Source organism: Mus musculus, chromosome 8 (genome assembly GCF_000001635.26).
Source record: "Mus musculus strain C57BL/6J chromosome 8, GRCm38.p6 C57BL/6J".
Lineage (NCBI taxonomy): Eukaryota > Metazoa > Chordata > Mammalia > Rodentia > Muridae > Mus > Mus musculus.
Window position 1 is genome coordinate 109,148,607 of NC_000074.6, and position 14,498 is coordinate 109,163,104.

Here is a 14,498-nt window from a genome sequence, read left to right on the forward strand (position 1 = left end):
TGTCATGAGTTGTTGTTTAAGAAACAGAATAAAACATTAGTATAACGTGTAGTGGGATCCACTAAGATGTGGGTTGATGAATAGTACAGTGTGTGGAGAAGAGAAAGCCTTTTCTAGACAAACCTCTGAGAGTCAATGGTAAAGACTTCCTGGAATGACTTCCCAGCAGATACTTGGTGGAAAATATTTGGGTCTGTCATGTGTTTTAAGCCAGGACTGTTAACCATGAACTCCATCATTCTCAGAGACTTAAACATTATCCACCCTGTTAGTTTTGGGGGCAGATAGACAGACAGAGACTGAGGGACAGAGACTGAACCAAAGTATCCCAATTTTTTTTTACATACAACAGATTGGTGGCTTTGCAGTTATAAAGTTGTGTTTGTGAAATTTTGAGCATAGTATTAAAATGCAAACTTTTCCAATGAGAAGAGCTCATTCAACCACCATGATTGAGAGAATGGCTTTGGAAATGTGTTTAATGAAGAGCACACTCTTCAATTAGTTCAATATTAAACCACACTTACACATGATATACTGAGTTGTTTCAGTACAACAGTATTTGCTTTGTACATGCTTAACAAAACAAGAACTAGACTATCCATTGCCATGCAAGCTCGAACCAGTTCTGGGAAAGTTTTTAGACCTTGATTCAAGTACAAAGAAATATTCCATATTTTAAAAGCCATTAACTGTATAATTGAAGAGCTTCTACCTAACTTTCATTTGGAACTGATTAATGTGCAATGTAATGAAGTGCTAAACTGCAATTATCATAAAAATAATTTGCTATAATTCTATAAATGCCTTCCAATTGTTGAATATCAATTAATACCATATGCCCCCGACTAACATCAGTATTTGGTAGTTCCTATTTAAAAGAAAATCTGAAAGAGTAAATATGTAAATCTCACTACAGATCTGCCTTAACTGGTGTACCTTAAAATTAAATTTAATAATTGACAACACTAACATTGTACCTCCTATTTAAACAAGATGTCATCTCTACAATTTTTCTGTTATTAAGAGGCTTCTGTTTGTAAAAGAAACATATTAAATTACTTTAATGTGCTTTAAATTTCACCAACAAAGAGCTGCAGAAGCTTGAGTCTGTTTTGTCAGGTGCTATTGTAATATCCTTCCCTGAGGTTCTCCTCATTGATACTCTAAGCAGAGAAACCTTTTACAATTCCTGCTGTGTATTGGTTTTTCTGTCCCACCTCAACATAGGCCTTCCATTGGTTCTTTTGGGTTACTACCTACTAAAATTAATACAATATCTAGGGCTAGAAATGTAACTCGGTGGTATAGTGCTTGCTTAGCATGCACGAAGCCCTAGATTTGTTCTCCAGTACTGCCTAACCCAGTTGTGGTATAATCCCAGCACTGGGGAGGATCAGAGGCTCAAAGTCATCCTTCAATACAAAAGGAGTTCTAGGCCAGTCTTGGATCCATGAGACTATTAAATTGTACAAAAGCAGGTATACCTTAATACAATGTAAATAAGAAGGTAATCTTCAGATCAGTAGGCATATCATGTATCAGAAGGCATGTTAACATTTATTAGTAAAGGCACCCATCTGGTGCAAAGCTCTTTGGGGGCTACTACTTTGGTTATGTTACTGTAATTTACTATCTTCTGCTGTAGCTACTCCATTTGTGTGAGAATCTGACAAGCAATGTCATGTGTCTACCATCTTGTATTCATTATTGTTCCAAAGAAGCAGAACCAATAAGCTGCTTTTATAGATGGAAAGAGACTTAAGGAACCGTCTCATGCCATTGTGGAGGCTTGTCCATTGAGATGTCTGATGGGGATGCCTAGCAGGCTAGAGACAAAGCAAACTGTTGAAGTTTGAGGCCAGAAATAATCTACTGTAGAATCAGAAAGAGTACACAAGAGTAAATGTGGCTGATCAAACCAAAGGCAATCTGATTGATTCTTGCTTGGGGGAAGTTGAGGTAATACTCCTGTTCGTTATCTATTGTATGAAGCCTGTCGACATTATAGAGGTGCCAAGGACCAGCCTCAGCTTGGTCAGGGGTCTTGAGGAAGCAGTGTTTGGAAGCATTGAACAAATGACTCAGAGTCAGTGATGGATGCAAGTTGGCAGCTCTATGCTCTGCTCGAGAAAGCTCTCTCTCCAGATAACTTTCTGCTTGAGATCTTGCAGACCAAATCCCAGCCTTTTATTTTACATAAGGTACTTCCTTAGAAATTGCATATCAATTCAATCATTTACCCCAGGTTCTCTTTTGATTATCCCAGAAGTCAGCATTTTATGTCAGAGCCCCTTGACTTTATAGACAGAGCCACAAGCTGCCAAGTTCTACTGCTTGTTGGAGCTGGAACATGGCCCCATTGTTCTCTTATGTTATCTACAGCTTTCTGTTTTCCAACTCCTTTGCTGCCTAAGCTTGGCTGTCTTGGAACTTGGTCTGTAGACTGACCTTGAATTTAGAGAGCTGTGTCTTGTGAATGCTGGGTTAAAGGCATGTACAATTTAAACCCTAAGCCCTTCTTCACCTAGTGCCTGCTCTGTCACAGGCTGACTTTGAACTCAGAAATCTGCTTACCTTTGTTTCCTGGGATTAATGGTGTCTACCACTTTGTCCAGTCCTAAGATTTTCAGGGTTAGGGTTAGATTTTCAGGGCCACTATTCCTCAAGATCTGGATCAAAACGCTGTATATTCCAGCCTCAAGATCTGGATCACAAGTGTGCCCTCCATTACTGGATTGTAGTTCATTTCAGATTAAAAGGCCAAACTATTACCTGTTCAATGGCAAACATAAACAATAAGCTCAGCTGGGTGGGATATTGCCTTGAGATCAATTGTCACTCCCTAAATCTCTTTATCTCCTTCCTTAATATCTTTCTGACAAAGCTGGCTCGTTAATAGCTTCCTCTGTTCTTTCAGCTCCATGAAGCCCTTCATATAATTCATATTGCATCCTTATATTTTGCATAGTTGAGAAATCTTGTAAAGAACTGTTCTCACTGATTTACGTATTCTTGAACTCATGTTTTCAGAGTTCTTTCCAACAGCCTTAAGGGTTGTCCTGAAGGTCTCAGTGTTACAGAGATATAGTCTTGCTTCTCAGAATCGTGCTGTTTCTGATTATCATGGAATCATTAACCTTAGCAGGGAGAACATTTCTTGAAAGAGGAACATAAAGTAAAATATATTTTTATTAACATTATTATACAAACAAACCTTATTCCTACAGCAACTGTCAGCACTCGAGAAGTCCCATGTTGTGTTGGCTCTGCTCCTGGACAGGAAACCATGTCATACTGTTCTTTCTGTGGCCATGCCGAATCTGGCACAGAGGGAAATATACATTAGTAAGAGGTGTGGAATGTGGAGCAGTCGAGGGTGGATGGTGGGGGTGTGGAATGGAATATTGAATGTAAAAAATAAATTAAAGAAGAAAAAAGAAGTATCTAAAACTGACCAAAAGCATTATGGTTAGGAAAAGCTGACAATAAAATTAACCCTTTGTATTCTGTTCTTTAACTTTTTAAAAGATAAGGCTGAGCTTTGTGTAGTCCCTGTAGAAACACAATACTTTTAACTTATTTTCCTCACTTGCTAATGGATAGAGTATAGAGTATTTTATGGAACTTTGTTGTGTATGATAACTTTTGTTCCATAGGTCAGGGAACCAATGTGAGAGGTCTTCTAACTGCTAACATATCTAGTTTTATCTCTTTATTTAGAAGCAGGGAAACTATGCTTGGGCTCACTTGCCTTCTATTATGTGAAACACTTGCATGGTGACTAAGACATTTTATATGAAATGTTTTCATTTATTTATTTTGCTATGAAAATGATCCAGAGATAAATGTTTTTGAATTTTACGTTAAAAAAAAAAAAAACCTAGTTAGCCAGGTAGAGTGGCACGCACCTTTAACATCAGTACTCAGGAAGCAGAGGCAGGTGGATCTCTGTGAGTTCGAGGCCAGCCTGGTCTACAAAGTGAGTTCAGTATAGCCAGGGCTATTTCACAGAGAAACCCTGTCTCAAAAACATAAAAACAAAACTAGAAAAAAAAATCTACTTAAAAAAAATCACATGTGTACAAGAGTCCTCAGAGATCAGAATCTGGGTTGATCTGAAACTGGAGTTACAGGTGGTTGTGAGCTGCCTTGTGGGTGCTGGGAACCAAACCTGGATCCTCTGCTAGAGCTACAAGTGCTCTTAACTGCTAAGTCATCTCTTCATTGTCTCCTACATTGTTTTAAATTGGTAATTAGTTACTCCAATCCCATCATTCCTCCCTCCATGTTCTCGTTAGTTCATATAACAACCATCCTATTCCATAATATTTCTGTTTGTCTTTATTTGTCTCCTGAAACTACAGCACATGCCAATTAGAGTTGTTTTTTGTTTTTTTTTTTTAATATGTGTCCCATTCTAGTCCCCAATTGAATTCCATAACAGTTGTACTGCAGTAGCTTGCCTCCAACCAGAGACCACTAATTTGGAATCCTCACTGGCATCTGACAAGTGGTGTATTCTAAACTCTCCCCCCTTCCTGTCTACTGCTGACACAACTCTCAAGTTGTGCCCCTTCAGATCAGTTCAAAGTAGGGAGTCTTGTGCAATGTCTTATTGAGGGAATGCTCACAGAAGATAGGGAAGCAGAAAGGGGTTGGGGAAGAAGCTAAGCCAAGATGTCATTTCAAAGTCTGGAATCGGATTCATCCAGTGAGATGCTCTGAGAGTAAATGATACCCCAGAAATTCTTCTCTTTATATGGAATGACATGTCTTTTATAACTGCTTGCCACTAAAGTATCACTGGGTACCCACAAGTTGCTTGACATTTAAATCTCAGGTCTTAGAGGGCAGAGAGACTCTCACTGAGAAACTAAATTGGCACTTGCCAATTTCAGTGAAGTTTATAGCACTTTTATGTACTATTGAGCTAGGTTACAGTTATCCAGTTCCCTAATAATTCGTCATTTTGATTGTTTCTGGTTTTTTTTTTCCTACTACAAACCATGTGGCGATGACTCTCTTTCTCCAAATGTGTATTACTGACACATGTACCTTTAAAGCAATGGTAAGATAGCTGATAAAATACAAATGAGTCCTAGCTTTGTTAGCGTTTTATTGTATAATAGCCATATTCAATGGTGAAAACCAAGATAAGCTTTGACTTAAAAACAGAAATGTGTTAGATTGCTGCATGCATCTGGAAATGAGAAATAGAAAATAAATTGAAATAGTAACAGCAAAGGGACTATGCAAATACAGATTTGATAACCTAAAAATAGGGGGTATTTAATTTTTTGAGGAAATAAATGTAGACTTTTATATTTAGGTGCCCATATATTTAGCCTTTTAACAAATAAAATGAAATATGAGAATTGGCTGAAAAAACTAGGTTAAGGGTTCCTCTTATTGACTTAGTGCAATCAGATGTATTTTCCATAATTAGACCATTAATATGCTCTTAAAATATGTATCTACCTACAAATGAGAAAAAGGCAGCTCAAATTCCTAGCTCAAGTTCCAAGACACATGGTAAGGCTAAGGGTTTAAGAGAAGAAACGCTGGTATGTAGAGCTAACACTGGGGATTTAGGTGAGGAACTTCTGAGGACAAGAATTTCAAGATTATTAGAAACAGATGGCAAGATGTTCATGCAGGAAAATAGAAAACACATAGGGAAAAAATAATTAACTCATATGAAATGGAAACTAATAACCCAAAGCATCCAAGATATTCAATGTTTGAAGCATTGCTGCCTGGCTGTGGGATTACATGGATAAATTATAATTTCATAAAGCTCATACCAAGGGTTGCCCCTATGGGAAAGAAGAGGCTTTTCTTATAAAATACGTGTTATCTTTTCCTTTTATATTTAGCGTGTGTATGTTTTATGTATGTGTAAGGGTGCACGCAACAGGATACCTGTAGAAGTTCGAGAACAAGCTCTAGGAATCAACTCTAATTCTAGGGAACAAAGTCAGATCATCATGCCTGGTGGTAAGCACGTTGACCCATTAAGACCCCAAATTTATATGTGTGTGTGTGTGTGTGTGTGTGTGTGTGTGTGTGTGTATGTGTATGTGTATATGTATGTATGTGTGTGTATATATATATATATGGAGAGAGAGAGAGAGAGAGAGAGAGAGAGAGAGAGAGAGTGTGTGTGTGTCTCACTTTGTAGCCCCTGCTGCCCTGCTGATCTGGAACTCTCTACGTAGACCAGGCCCGCCTTGAGATCCACCTGCTTTTTTCTCCTGAGTTTAGGACTGAAGGTGTGTATTACTACGCCCAATTCAAGGCTAAAGTTTAAAAGTAGTTTTTAGAATAGCAGAGGATTTAAAAATAACTGACAAAATAAAAAGAAACAGCAGCTATAAATGAAAAAAACAATGAAACACTTATTTTCTAGGAACCGTTCATCTTGATTCAGCTTACTGATTCCAAATAGTTGAAATGAAAACATTTTTTCTTTTCTTTTCTTTTTTTTTAATGGCAGAATGGTATTACTGTAAATTGTGATACAAGATTAAAATAGCTCCCTGCACAGTAAAATTTGTCCTGAAGATTCTTTTGACAATTTTATGTCACCATGTGGTATGAGACCACTGATGAAAAATGTAGCAATTATGAGGGACAGAGGACTGTAAGTAAAACCTCATCTTGTTCAACAATAAAGATAATTTTACACTAATACTCAAGAAGGAAATAGCAGCTCTGAGCTTTATCTGTGTTAGTCTGCCATTCGCAAGTAAAACAACGTATTATATGGCGGAAGTGCTATAGTCTTAAGAAAACATGAGGACGACAAACATTAAGTAGGATCAGATTAAAAAACCAAATTGTAGAGAAACTTCATTAATGATTTATACGAGAGGGTACACATCATGTTAATTTAATTTACAGACGATGGTGAATCGGATGGTGTTGACAAAACCAGAGAGGGCACATAAAAGAGACCTAAAGTGGTTAGAAATATGGGCAGGAAATGAAATGTGATTCAACCTGGAAAAATGCAGCTAGAAAGTACATCTGGAGAGAATAAACAGAAACACAGTCATTCTGTTGGCAGCCTAGACGGTGCTTGGCAAGTCGTACTGCCAAGGGACTTGATTCGTGATGATAGTGTCAGCAAATTATGTATGGTCTCGCAACACGGTCCTCGGTGAGATCAGTCAGTGAGATTTTAGTATGTACATCTAAGAGCTCCGCATCACATCGCTGGAAGCTAAGTTCTTTTACTAGCACTGCCGAGATCACAATGAGAATACCAGTTTGTGGCCCCACACTTGATTCAGTTAAGCAAATTGCCTAATGTTCAAACTAGAAAATAAATGTAGGGCAAGCTTCAGACTTTAACTTACACCGAAAGATTAAAGGAAAACATGTTGTTCGTTCATTTTTTCTATTACGTCCAGTTACAGCACTTCACAAATATTCAAAAGACGTAAACATCATGGAAGTCAAGTCACTTTAAAGGTAGGTTAAGAGGCTTTATGGTTAAGTACTGGGATGAAATTAAGTAACGGAAATTTAAGACGGAATCCGGGAAATGTTTTCTGACAGTGAAATCTATTAGTCTCTGGAATGGAGTCCCCAGAGAGCTGGGGGGAAGTTCCATTCTCTAGTCATTGGACTGGATCAAGGCTTGGACAAAAATCATTATTAACAAAACAAAATGAAAAGACAGAAGAAGAACCAGTTTCAGCATTTTGTATCAGCAGAGATGTGCACACACAGTGACGCCATCAGATCCCATCTGATTATCTTCTCCTTAGACGTCTCTGATGGGCCGTGGTCTATCATTAAGGAACCACCTATTATTATTTTTTTAATGAATGCTTTTTAAAAGATCAAATTCATATTTTCCAGCTCATAGACTTCAATTTCCTGGATTATTATTTCTTTCTTCCAAGTCATAGGAAAGCTAGAAACGGAAACAGCCTTCCTTCCCCTGGTGATGAGATACGGCCTTAAATATTCCAGACCTTTGAATCAGATCTCACGAGGTCTCTGAGCTCTGAAGCCCCACTTATATTATTGCATTAGAAACATATTGTGATTGCAGTTTTGCAACCACAACTATGGAATAAATGAAAATTCCTTTACTTCCTTTTCCGGCTTGGTCCAAAGAGAGACCCTCACCAGATGGCGTGCTCGGAGTTGCTACTTACTTTTAGCAAAGCAATTGAACGAGGTTTAAACAACATAAAGCATGCAGTTCATCAAACATAAGACATTTTGCCAACTGGGCCTTTAAATCACCTCGGATAACTTTGTTTATAATTGCGTTTAGTACCCTAACTTTTAAGGATAAAAGAACAAAGAAGATGAATACTTTGATATAAAAATCCATTTTAATACAAGTGTGATTTGTTTAAATAAAAACAAATACATTAAAATATATGTTAGGTTTTAGGTGAGATGTAAATGTATTTATTTAATATGTATATGTATCATATGTACATATGTAAATATATACAAATACATACATTCAATCTTAAACTTCATAAGTTATATTTTGCATTATCGGTCATCTTTGTTATTTCTTTTGAGGCAAATAAGCAGGTGTTTTGTTCTAGTACTGAACATCCCAGCTGGTGAGAAATGTGAGCTAAGAAAATATAGGCAGTATAGATAAATATCAATTTTTAAATACCATTTTTTTAGTTTTTGAGATTAAAATTATATCATCTTCCCCTTACCTTTTTTTCTTCCAAACCCTCCAAGGTACTCCATGCCTTGTTCTCTTTCAAATAGATAATCTCTTTTTATATATTGTTATGTAATACATGTGTAACAGCAAGTAAAGATATATATGTGTATGTGTGTGTATCTAATACATACACATCAATTTTGATAGAAGGATTTAGATAATTTCATAAAATTTGTTGATATAATAAAAATTATCTAGAAAGTGGTATTAAGAGTTAGAGTGGCCGGGCATGGTGGTGCATGCCTTTAATCCCAGCACTTGGGAGGCAGAGGCAGGCAGATTTCTGAGTTTGGGGTCAGCCTGGTCTACGGAGTGAGCTCCAGGACAGCCAGGGCTACATAGAGAAACCCTGTCTCAGAAAAACAAAAACAAGAGTTAGAGTGGACAGATTATTAATCAAGGTTTTCAAGAGATAGTCCATGTACATGCACATACACAAACACCCCCAAAAAACTATGGAGTGTGAATTTCTGCAAAGCAGGCGTCCCTGACTAAGTCTGAGAGCTGAACATTGCTGTAGAGAGCCATGAAGAGCAGGAGAATTTTCTCTGTCTGAGGAACATAGGCTTTTTGCTATGCTCAGGCCTTTGGTGGGTTGCGTATGGCCCTCTTACATGATCCATGTTATTCAGTCGACTGATTTAAATGCTGATCTCAACCAAAACACCTTTGATAGAACAGAGTAATGTTTGATCAAATATTTGGACATCCTGTGGTTCTGTGGGTACACACACACACACACACACACACACACACACACACCCTAACTGTCAGAAATCTAGAAGAGTTTGAACCAGATAACATTTTTAAGTGAGAAAATAACAGTAGAAATGATCTATGAAACTCTTCGAATACAATAAAGAGGAAAAACTAGGGATAACAAACTTGGCCCAAGAAAAGTGAGTGGCTGTGGAAAAGGCTGTCAGGAACCAGGGGTTATCTTGTGTTAACTTGTTTCTGAGGTTGGCAAGAGTATGTGTCTGTTGTGAGCATAGAGAGGCCAAGTTATAAGGATAGCAGGCCAGGGTGAGAGTTGTGCAGTTGCAATGAGGGGAGTTGGGGAGATTATTTTACTTTAACTGAAAAATAAGATTCCTTTTTGTGTCACATAGAAATCACACAAGAATACCATTTTTATTCCACTTGACTCTTGAATATTGTAAGAATATGCTATGCCTTTTTGAGACAGATCTTGCTAGGTAACCTGTACTGACATTGGACCTGTAGACTCTCCTGCCTTCACCTCCAGAGTGGATGGTGTATGGGCATTTGCCAACATGTGCAGGTAAAACTACTTTGGATGCTGGGCACAGTGACGTACTCCTGTAGTCTTAGAGACTTACCCGGAGAAGACTTTGTAGGAATTTACAACCCTCTGAATAACACAGTAGAACCCTCTACCCTTAAATATTTGTTTTGTGCTTATGTCTTTACCTGCTTGAGTCATGTGTACTGCAAGCATTCAGATACCCGCCGACACCGAGGAGGGGTTGGATCCTCTAGAACTAGAATTACGGATGGTTGTAAGCCACCATGCAGGTGTTGAGAACCAAACCCAGGCCCTATGGGAGAACAGTAAATGTCCTTATCTGTTGTGCCATCTCTCCAGCCCCCAAATGTATATTTGGAATGAATCAAAGGATCAGGTTTATATCCCATGCAATAACAGCATATCCATTTTAAGTGTTAGTGAGTCATTCAAGAAGAATGTGTGGTTGTTTAACTATCTGGGAGTTAACAGCTACCCACTTTCAATGAAAATGAATATCTATCAGGCCTATGTTTAATGGCAAAGAGATGCACCTGTATCACACATGTATACAGTCTCCTCCACCCTGACCAGGATAGATGCCCTGCTCTTTCCCCCTCAGCCGGACGCAACTCACATTTCCCATATGTTCTGCAATCATGCCTTCTTTAGTGTGGTGGTAGGCTGCTGTTCAAATGCCAGTTTTAGCTGGGGGATAGAGCGACCTAGTCCCAGCTCATAAGGAACCTTCCTGTAAACAAGCACTGAGATGGATGTAAGGGCTTTCCTCGGCAGAGGCAAGGTTGGGGTGTTAGTTCAGTTAGCTCACTGGGAGAACTGGTATCTGCATAATCCTTACTCACTGAGCCCTTGAGTTGCCCGTTATCATCCTCCGCAGCTGGAGGTGTCTGCTTCCAAGTAAGTAGAAGATGGGAAAGCCACGTGTAATCCAGGTGCACCAATGGCTGGAGTCACTCTGTACAGCTGGATCAAGGATAGTGATGGAAAATTGCCCCCAGCCACCTTCAGGTTGACTTGTATATCACCCGTGTTTTCTAGGAAGAGAGTAGTTGGTGACAGGAGAAAAACGTGGGAAAAGTCACCATGCAGGGCATAAAAAATAAATTTTATCCTGAGCATGGTGCTAGAAGGGAGGGGGAGACATCTGTAGAAGTGGGGTGTGCAGCACAAGACAAGTGGCTCCCCTTTTTTTCTTACCCATTGATCAGAGAGAGGAGATCTTTTGGCATCACAGAATCAAGGCGCCTCCTTGCAAATTTGGGGATGTTTTTATTGTTAACCTCATCCAGCAGGTGAACTTCAAACCTCACATAAACTAGAGGTGAGATCTTGGCTTCAGACCGCTTTTACTCTTATAAATAATGAGTGCTAAATGTAATTACAGATGCAGAATTCAAGTTGACACACCATTCAAATGTTCTCGTATTCGGTGACAAAAATTCTGATCTATCGTCCCGTGAGAGCCTGCTAGCAGGAAGTGCTTCAACTTGCAGTGTTTGTTTTTATTTACTGTTATTTTTTCACTTCCTAATATAATTTTCAAGATGTACCCCCTCAAAGCATGCGAAGGTTCCTTAGTGAGGGAAGCTGATGTAACCCACTCTGCACCAGCCACAGAGCTCTGGATGGTGTGTGTGCCTTGTTGATCCCAGGAAGCCTTCTCTTCTGTGTATCCCTAAAATTTTCTTAAAACTTAATTTTATTACACGTCACCATTAAATAGATTGAGATATGTTTGTCAAAAAAGGGCAGGGAACATCACTCAGTTGATAGAGTCCTGGACTAGCACTCTCGAAGTCCTGGGTGTGGCGCCACACACCTGCATTCTCAGCTTGGGAACAGATGATCAGACTGGCAAGGTTATCCCTGACTACACAGGGAGTTCATCCTGGGTTTTGTGAATTGTTATCTTGGGAAAAAGGAAGGAAGAGAGAGAGAGAAAAAGAGAAAGAGAGAGAGAGAGAGAGAGAGAGAGAGAGAGAGAGAGAGAGAGAGAGAGAGAGAGAGAGAAAGGGGGAGAGAGAGAGAGAGAGAAGGAGGGAGAGAGAAGGAGGGAGAGAGGATGGAGGAGGAACCGTATCTGGATAGAGTGATAGATACACTCAGGTTAGTGTGTTATGGGATCATCTTAAGTTCAAGACCAGCATGAGCTACATAGTACAGGAACCTGTCTCAAATAATAAGATAAAGAAAAGTGGTGTGTGTGTGTGTAAATGCATATCTTAGCAATTTTATTATCTATATTTAGGATCCTTTATAACCATAAGACTATAACTACACTTTTAAAAAAATCTATTATTGTTGGGCTAGAGAGATGGCTCAGTGGTTAAGAGCATCGACTGCTCTTTCAAAGGTCCTGAGTTCAATTCCCAGCAACCACATGGTGGCTCATGGTGGTAAAGGGATCTGATAACCCCTATCTAGTGTGTCTGGAAACAGCTACAGTGTACTCATATAAATAAAATAAATCTTTTTAAAAAAATCTGTATTATGGAAATATAATTTGCATATCATGCTGTCCATTCATTTGAAAGATACACGTCTTATTATTTTCACATGAATTTGTAAGCCTAGTCAGTTCTTCTAAATCTAGAAAGCTCTCTCCACTCCTCCCAGCTCTCCAAATCTAGGCAGCTGCTAATGTGCTTGTCTATATTGGTTTATTTAAGATGCTTCATATTAACTGAACCCCATGGGAGCTGGAGAGCTGCTTTAGTAGTTAAATGTATTTGCTGCACTTGCTTAGGACCCAGGTCTGGTTCCCAGCATCCACACGGCAGCTCACAGCCACCTAGAACACCAGTTTCAGAGGTTGCAGTATCTTTTTCTGGCCCCTTTTGATCCCCTCCACACAAGTGGTACACATGCATACATGCAGGTAAAATACTCTTAGACATAAACACGTATAAATAAACAGAATTACATAATAGTATGTTCTTTTTAACCAGCTTCTTTAACTTAGCATAATGTTTTGAGATTCATCTATATGCCATGAATCAGTACTTTTTAGATTTTATAATATCCTCTTGGATGCATACATCTCATTTTACGGCTTCACTTGACTATATTGAATTTTTTAGAAACACATCATGAGCAAGTCTAGATGCTCACCCCATATACCAAGGAAAATATTTGGTTCATTCCAATGTGATTACTAAGAACACGGAAATATGCCAGTCATTTGAAGATGATAAAACAATTATCTTAAGAAAGGGGATGATAACAGAAAAGTGTCTGAAGATACTATGCACGTGATGTTTAAGTACTATCAGGAATAGTTATTTCTTAGTAAATATTGTACACCGCCGAAGACAAATTTATTCTCCTTCAAGACCAATGTCTACAGTGTAGTTGCCAACTCTTTAGGTACCGCTTGTGACTTGTAGCTGTCCTTTTGAACAGCACAGAGAGCAGTTCCATCATGGTGGAAAGTTCTGCTCACCATTATTATGTGCTGGACGCCTCTACAGAACAAGAACTGGAGTTCCAAGGAGTGATTTAGATGATAAGATGTAGCAAACTGAGATCTCCTCCTCCTGTGGTAAGGAAGGCTCAGAAGATGTGTCTTGTCTTGTGGGGCTAGTCTAGATTGAATAAAGAGTTTCATTCAGTCCCCATGAGCTATGTCCCCAACCCCAAAAGATGCTTCCGGTGTTAGACCTTAGAGTAGTATCTACACAGAGAAAGCATCCATTTATAGCAGCAGAGAACAACCCAAAAGTTCAGGCTATATAAGTAAAGGCACACGTTATATAGGACTGAGAATGGTGAGAGCAATGTATTGAAATTAAAGAGCTATCTATCTTACAAGGTTTTCTTTGTATCAAGTGTCTTATGTTTCATTACTTTCGCATTGCAAGTCCTGAGCTTTGAGAGGGGGAAACATGTATTGGGAAGTTTGATAGAATAGTTACAGTGGACAGACACTGGAAGAAACATTTAGAGTGTGTTACTGCAGGCTGGGATAAAGTTGTCATCATGGCCAGACTCAAATATATTAATAGTGGCAACCGGAAGGAAAGCTTAAAACTTGTAGAAGCATCAGACCATTTAATATTCCAACATTTGTCAACTTCACACTTGAGAACTATACAAGTGAGGTACAAAAAAGAAATCACAAAGCATCTCATAATGTTTTAAGTAATTTGGGGGTAATTTAAAGGTGTCCTTAGCTTCCAGAGCCACGGGTTGGGCATGCTCCGAAGAGTCACGTGACTAGAATGGAAGCCTCCATGATTGAATGGGACTCGGATAACCAGTAGAAGAGGGATCTGATAAAGGTCGGAGTATAGAACCTGTAAGAATCCAGCAGTAATAGGACCAGGTTAGCGTGAAATGCCACGTGACCAATTTTAGAGAGAGAGAAATAATTAAAACCGGAAAGATAACTAGTTACTTTGTTTCAAAGAGAAATGACGACATTCTCCAAAAGGACAGCTTAGTTGTCAGAGACGGACTGCTTGAATGCCTAGCAGGTATCACGCAGTGTGTGTGCACCCAGTATGTTTATCC

General features: G+C 38.8%; 2 long non-coding RNA genes across 2 annotated transcripts in view; one reads left to right on the forward strand and one right to left on the reverse strand.

Moving 5' to 3' along the window:
* The window catches only part of D030068K23Rik (RIKEN cDNA D030068K23 gene), a 178,418-nt gene that overhangs the window by 73,385 nt on the left and 90,535 nt on the right, over window positions 1-14,498 (forward strand). The window lies entirely within an intron of this gene.
* 4922502B01Rik (RIKEN cDNA 4922502B01 gene) overlaps window positions 1-14,498 on the reverse strand; it is a 104,507-nt gene that overhangs the window by 3,368 nt on the left and 86,641 nt on the right. Inside the window, exons 2-3 of the long non-coding RNA NR_151498.1 lie at window positions 3,218-3,323; window positions 2,578-2,775 (exon numbers count right to left, since the gene is read on the reverse strand). This is a non-coding gene — a long non-coding RNA (RIKEN cDNA 4922502B01 gene). The remainder of the gene's footprint in view (window positions 1-2,577; window positions 2,776-3,217; window positions 3,324-14,498) is intronic.